Source organism: Sinocyclocheilus grahami, unplaced genomic scaffold, assembly GCF_001515645.1.
Source record: "Sinocyclocheilus grahami isolate Dianchi unplaced genomic scaffold, SAMN03320097.WGS_v1.1 scaffold222.1, whole genome shotgun sequence".
In the NCBI taxonomy this organism is placed as follows: domain Eukaryota; kingdom Metazoa; phylum Chordata; class Actinopteri; order Cypriniformes; family Cyprinidae; genus Sinocyclocheilus; species Sinocyclocheilus grahami.
The window spans coordinates 2,727,539-2,734,696 of record NW_015505401.1 but is presented as its reverse complement, the minus strand read 5'-3'; positions in this window follow the sequence as shown (position 1 = coordinate 2,734,696).

The following is a 7,158-nucleotide window of genomic DNA, read 5'->3' as shown; positions in this document are numbered from 1 at the left end:
ACTATTATAAATGAGAAGATACAGTAGCTAGATGTAATATTTCAACCAAAATTAATTTGTCACATCTGACCATTTAAGGTTGTTCACTAACTGTGTATTAAAGAAGGCAAAAAAGTCATTAAAACGCCTAAAACATTAAAAGCTGAAGAAAAAATGTACAGGGCTGCGTTCAGCCCCGACAAAAACGGTGCAAAACGTTTTTTAAACGGAAACGGTGGTGCGTTGAACACACTGTTCTGATGACGCAAGAGTTGCAACTATGGCAGCTGAGAAGGCCATTCTTTGTGTTCTTTTTGAAGAATTTTCTGAGCCTGATGAAATCGGTATAAATACGTGTTTAATACTGCAAAATACGCTTGATGGTACAATCACTGCCCTTGCCGTCCAGAATAAAACCGAACATCAATCAAATGAAGGGATTTGTGGAAACTGTGGTTCCTAATTGAAAGTATCACTACATACTACAATAGCAAAATATATAAATATGTATAGTATTTTTATGTTACATTAATCAGTGTCTAGCACACCTTCCTAAGGAAAGGATATGGACCAGAAGACATTGTAATTACTAAATGATTTTTAGACAAACTTAAAGAAGTTCCAGATCTATACATGTGCTCTTGTTATTTCAGTTATTTTGCCTTTAATGTAAATAAACATGTGCAAACAATATACTTGCTCTTGTGAATTTATTTTGATGTTAATTACATTGTGCAAGCTGCCTCTTTAAAGGGGTCATGTGATGTTTTTTTAAAGATCATTATTTTGTGTATTTGGTGTAACAGAATATGTTGACATGCTTTAATGGTCAAAAAACACATTATTTTTCAAATACTGTACATTGTTGTAGGTCATCTATGCCCCGCCTCTCTCAAACGCTTCGTTTTCAACAAAGTCCCTCCTTCTGACAAGCGAAGTCTGCTCTGATTGGCCAGCTGACCCAGTGCATTGTGATTGGCCAAACACCGCAAGCACTTTACCATAATCGCGAGCTTCATCTTTCAAAATAAATGTAAAGACAGAGCCCAAAAGGGGAACAGAGTCGCGTGACAGACACAGTGATGAAGTTGGTATGTGTTTGTGATGTGACCCCCTTTCTCTCTTTCTCTCTCTCGCTCGCTCGCGCACACACACACACGATGCGCAAAACTCCGCATTTGAGCAGTCAATAGCAAATATTCAGAAGCGCCAGATTGTCATAGCAAAGTCAGAATTACCTCCTCTCCTAGGTTAAAGAAACGGTCGTCCATAAAATGCATTGCTGTTCTGTTGTAAGTAATCTTAAAGATTCCTAAATGCATCTACTTTCTGGAAGGCCAAATAAAGTGCTTTAGCTTTCGCCTAGAAACACATAGCGTCTCCCTGACATGGCTGCTTCAACACTAACTGCGGTTACTGAAACCACGCCTTCTTTCTTTGCGTGCACATTTGGGCGGCATTATGCTAATATTTCCACATAGTGAGGTAGATATGTGGGGGCGTGTTAGAACGAGCCGTTTTAGGGGGGCGTGGCAGAGTCTTAACTTTGATAAAGAATATCTCTTTGGTTTTGAGACTTTAGTCTTTGCAACTTCAGGGATCGATGCACAATCAGCTTGTAACACTCCAAAGGGAAAGGAAAACTTGAAATCGCATCATATGACCCCTTTAATACCGCGTGGTTTATATACATGTTGCTGCTGATTGGGCTGACATTTTTGACACACCCACCAAACAAGAGAAAACATATCTCAAACCCCGTTGCACACCGTTTCCAGGAAACATGTCCTTCAAACCGGAAACCGTAGCAATATGGTGCACACCGGTTTGAGCTTGAACTTGCCCCAGGTCTCTTAACAGCAGTTTAGTCATCATTGGCCACCGATTTTGTCCCACCTCCAGCGGCCAGGAGAATGCGGAAGCGTGAACCGGAAGTGTGTCAAGAGTCGGTACATAGAAAAAAAGTTCATGTGGGCAGATCAGATTCGCTGATGATCATCCCCACGAGAGCTTCTCAGAATTAACAGAATAATGCCTAACGCCAACACCGAGTCATAAAGCGATACAAATTCAGAAAAGATACGCATAAAGGGGGGATATTTATCCATAAAACTGTAGGGATTAAAAATAGACGCGGAGACTGCATTAGAGAACCTGTACTGTTTTGGGCATAACTGCACCTTTCCAGAAGAAAACGAACTGTAAGTGCCTTTGTTTCACCTTTTCTATAATGTGTAGCCTAACGTATGACAGCGGTTCATCACAGGTGACTGCAATCTGTATTTGCATCAAAACCACAAACCTTGTTTGCATTCACAGTGGTTTATAGCAATACATAGTTGTAGTGAAAAATTATTGTATGACATGATAAGTTACATGTTGTTTGTGTGGTTTTTGACTCGAAAGGTATTTTAACTCTGAAAATGTTTCAGAGTCGCTTTGTAAATTCTGTCATCATTGAAAAATGTTTTGTGTGATATAACCATGAATGTAAAGTGAGGGGTGGGGCACAAATGCAATCTTATTCATAAATGCGTCCACCTACAGATTCGTGGCTGGAGTTTGTCAAGTGGGACTATCTCCATAATTTGTGTTATATTCAATGGAAGCTTTATCTCTCTTGTTCCTGGGTTTCCAGTCAGATATCCATATAAGGTGAAAGTAGCTTGTTTGCTAGCGGCTGATAAGCGAACATCAGGAACAGCTACACAAAGTTTTCCGCGTCTGAAGAACGAGGCCGCAATTACATGTTAGTTTAATTCAGTATTTGAGGCGAGAATGGTGTAATGAATGAACGCAGGATTTGTCTGGGTGGAGTCCCTAAAGATGACAATGGGGTTTACTGGCCTTTGGGCGACGCCAGTGTGATTTTAGGATTTTCCAGTTCAATAATGCGGCCATCGGACTGGAAATTAAAGATATATCAGCGCAGATTATAATAACATGGTGCCTCCATTTTTTTTGCACACGTTTGCGCCATAAAAGATCAATATTCAGTGCAACAGTTTGTTTGTAATAATAAGTAGTGCAGCCACACTCCTGTTAATAATTTCATTGGAAAACAGATGGATCGAATTCTGATTGGATGAGCAGCTGCCAATATAGTCAGCTGCCCCCCCCCCCCAGTCAAATGAAAATTCGATGAAAATTTACTCACCCCTATGTCAGATTTGGAGAAATGTAGCATTACATCACTTGCTCACCAATGGATCCTCTGCAGTGAATGGGTGCCGCCAGAATGAGAGTCCAAACAGCTGATAAAACATCACAATAATCCACACAACTCCACTGATCAATTTTGCCTTGCAACAAATTGATCATTAACACTTTTTTTTAAACTTCAAACCATTGCTAAAATACAAGCCCTCTATCCATAATAAAAATATAAAAAAAACATCATCTTGTCTCAATCAGGAGAGAAATATGCATGGATCAAGCATTGTTTTCATTTCATTTAACAGAGATATCAATTTCAAAACAAGCAGCTTTCTGTTGGTCAACGTGGAGAATCCGCATAACCAACTTGGGCCCGTTGCGAATTCTGTGTGGGGATATCTTTCGCCCTCACACTAAATTTCCAGTCATGTGAATTCCTATTAAAATGAGTTTTTACTGAACAATGTTAAATGTGACTGGGCCTTGAGTATTAATTATTGCATCATGTACTTTTTTTTTTTAAAGCATATTGGTTTCATTGAAGTTTTTTTTTTTTTTTTTTGAGCACCAAGAAAGTTATTTCTTGTGGCTTTTTTAACAACAATGAATAAAATATTTTCATGTCAAGAATACATTTTATGTTCCACAGAAAACAAGCATGGTATTCTACTGACACACACTATTACGTAATGACCCCAATGACGTCATTATGCGATCCTTTTATGCGAGCCAAACATAACTCAAACAGATCGTGGGTGTGTACTTCCACTTTTCACCATAGTCACCCAAAACAATAGAATCCCGCTGCTTCTGGAGTTGTCACTGTAGCAAATTCCAACCGAGTGTCTTTGTAAATGTTTAAACTGGATTCAGGATAGGAAATTAGTCTAATATTAGTCATTGTAGACGAGCATTGTCATAGGAGTGATTGTTCATGTTCAGTATGTCATAGCTGACATTATCTTTCGAAACAGACTAAGTTGTGGTGCCAAACAGTGTGGTAAGTTAACAGCTCACTGTTTGTCATCTTTCTGTATAATGTGTGAAGAGCTGTTTCTCTTCAAAAACTATAACTGATCAGGATCAACTCGCTATTCAAACGCACAGTCTTAATATAGGTGTGAACTCTTGTCTGTATACTGTGCTAGTTGCAGCTACTCTGCACCTTGATGGAGAAGAGATGAAATCATCTGTAGAGGAAGCCAGAAAACTGCAATGCAGAAAAGTACTGTCAGTTCCCAGCCAGAGAGGAACGATGACACATTTGTTTTGGTCTAAGGTTGATGTGTTAGACTTCTCATTTACATTTATGCATTTAGCTGACAGTTTTATCCAAAGCGACCCATGAAAAGCTTTCTGGCCACCGGCATTCACAGTAGAACATTACTTACTGCAATTTCAACATGTCTCGTAAACTATTTATTTCTTATGTCTCCAGTGTGGTGAACAGAATGTTGAATAATTTGCATGTCTCATGCACTGATCCTCTAGTTCCCAAGTTTCCCTCTGAGGGTAACGCTTACAGGCCACAGTATCCATCAAGGCTGCATAAGGAGGCCTCATGGAGCCAGATCAGCTGCATCGTCTCTTGTCCCCCAAAAAAGAGCCAGACTCCCTATATTACATAGTCATTCTGATCAAGTGATTAAATGCAGACACATGCGTAAGGCCACTGGAATCTTTATATTGCAGCTGTTTCTCTTTCCGTGGCGTACACACTTACACTGTGAGAAGGTGCTAGTTCGATCAAATCCTAATCTTTTACTGGAACTCCATAGTGGGTAATGAAAGTCACAGAGTGTTTTCCCTGGGTAGTGTTTTGACTGGTTTGAACTGCATTGCGTTAAAGTTAGACTGTTGTTTTGCATGTGATGGATCTCCTCTCACTAATGTATTGTCTTCATCTTATCAGAGAGTCTAGCAGTGTAGCCAAACCATTACTGTACCCATGGAGACCAAACAGATCAGCCAAAACTGGCAGCTGGTGACCTCAACAAGCAGAGAACATCCTGCGTTGCTCTTAGAGCTATGGCTGGGGTGATTTACTGTGTATTCACAGTATATTCACAGTGGTTTTGAAGGCGAGATAAAATAAGGCAATATCATGAATATTGGGATGTGCTTTTTATTTGACCATTTAGTTTCTTTAAAAACATCCTTAAAGGTGGGGTAAGCTTTTTTTGGTAGCCAATGTTGACATTTGAAATCACCAAAACAAACACGCCCCTACCCCAAAGCGGTCTCGCTCCTATTTTGATAGCTTTGCCCCACTCATACGTACGCAACCCAGGCAACAATTAGTTCTGTGAAACAAAGCAAAACCAATGGATGCGGCGCTGCTCGACACAACAAATCCCCGACAGAAAACTGCTGCTGCGTTCTATTCATGACGTATTGACACAAATTTCAAATGATTTTCAACGGTCGCTTTGTCGCGTCCAGTGTACAAGACAAACTTTAGCTGTTGCGGCGCAGACACGGTGTTACTCGCCTATCGATTAGAAACTAAGCAACCTCAGCGTTCGATCGCAGGCCGTCCGCTCCTTGAGTTCTCTCCAGCGCTGGAAAGCTGATCCGATATTTACACGGGTCCTACTTCTTGCCTTAAGCCTTCTTTTGTTCAGCAGACGTTTCCTCTTGTTTTTTATCCGCCATCTCTATCTTTCTGTCGCTCGGCTAGGCTAATGTCTGTCCTGTGCACTGAACTCTCTCTCCTCCACATCATGAGTAGACACGCCCCTTATTGCTGATTGGCTACAAGTTTGTTTTGCTATTCAGCCTGAATCAGTTTTCTAAAGCTATTTGAAAAATCGCTTACCCCACCTTTAAGGCCCATTCAGACCAAAAACTGTAACTATATAGATAACTATAATGATAACTTTATTAGCATCCACACCCATGCATTGTGACATTGTTTATTATAAGCATGTGCTGCAGTTATGTCATCTGCCACTGTAAATGCCCAAGCTTTTTAAAGTCGGATGAATTCTGATTGGCTGTCAAACGTTTTTTTATAATTTCTCTGGTGGAAAAATAGTTCTGAAATTGTGGTTATTATTATTAGCTGTGGTGTGGACTTTCCATAATTAGAACGATTGTTAAAACGTCATAGTTTGTTATGGGTATTGTCCTTCCATCAAGACTAGTTTTACAATCCTTCCTTTCTTGATGTTTTAATATCGTCTCTAATTTAAACTTCAGTAGCAAATGTTAATGGTTGTGTGTTGTCCCTGATAAATACAAAATACAATTAATAATGTTAATTATTGCAAAATGTTTTTAAAAAGTAATATGCAATTATTTATTAATTATTTTCTGTAATTAATTGAGCCAAAACTGAACTTTTTGTAATCAACATTTTGATAGAAGTCAAATATTTAAATGGTTAGCCTAGTTCACCCAAAAATTAAAATTGTCATTAATTTCTCACCCTCATGTCATTCCAAACCTGCAAGACCTTCGTTCATCTTCAGAACACAAATTAAGATATTTTTGAAAGCTCTTGGATTTCATCAAAAATATCTTAATTTGTGTTCTGAAGATGAATGAAGGTCTTGTGTGTTTGGAACGACATGAGGGTGAGTAATTAATGACAGAATTTCGCTCGAATTTTTGCATAACTATCTCTTTAATATCATTTTATATAGTTTTATAATTTTACAAAAAATGTAGGAAATATAAATATTATATGTTAACATTGTATTTTTATATGGAATGAAAATGAAATGAAATATTATTCTTTTTTTCAGTTTAATGGACAACAGTGTGGAAAATAATTTTTACTGTATATTGCAGTAAAAATTTTGACCGTACCCAATTTGAACTAAAGATAACCGCTGGCCAGAATGAATCATTCTCCTAACTCATGTTGGTTGTCAAGGAACGATGGATAGGTTGTTGTAGCAGAGCCAAAACTAACAGGAGATGTGGCCAACTTGTGGGTCTCCTGTTCTCTATGGTGCGCTTAGCTAAAGGGAACTCAGAATTAAGGATGTGGTCATCCTTTCCATTTTGCGGCAGAAG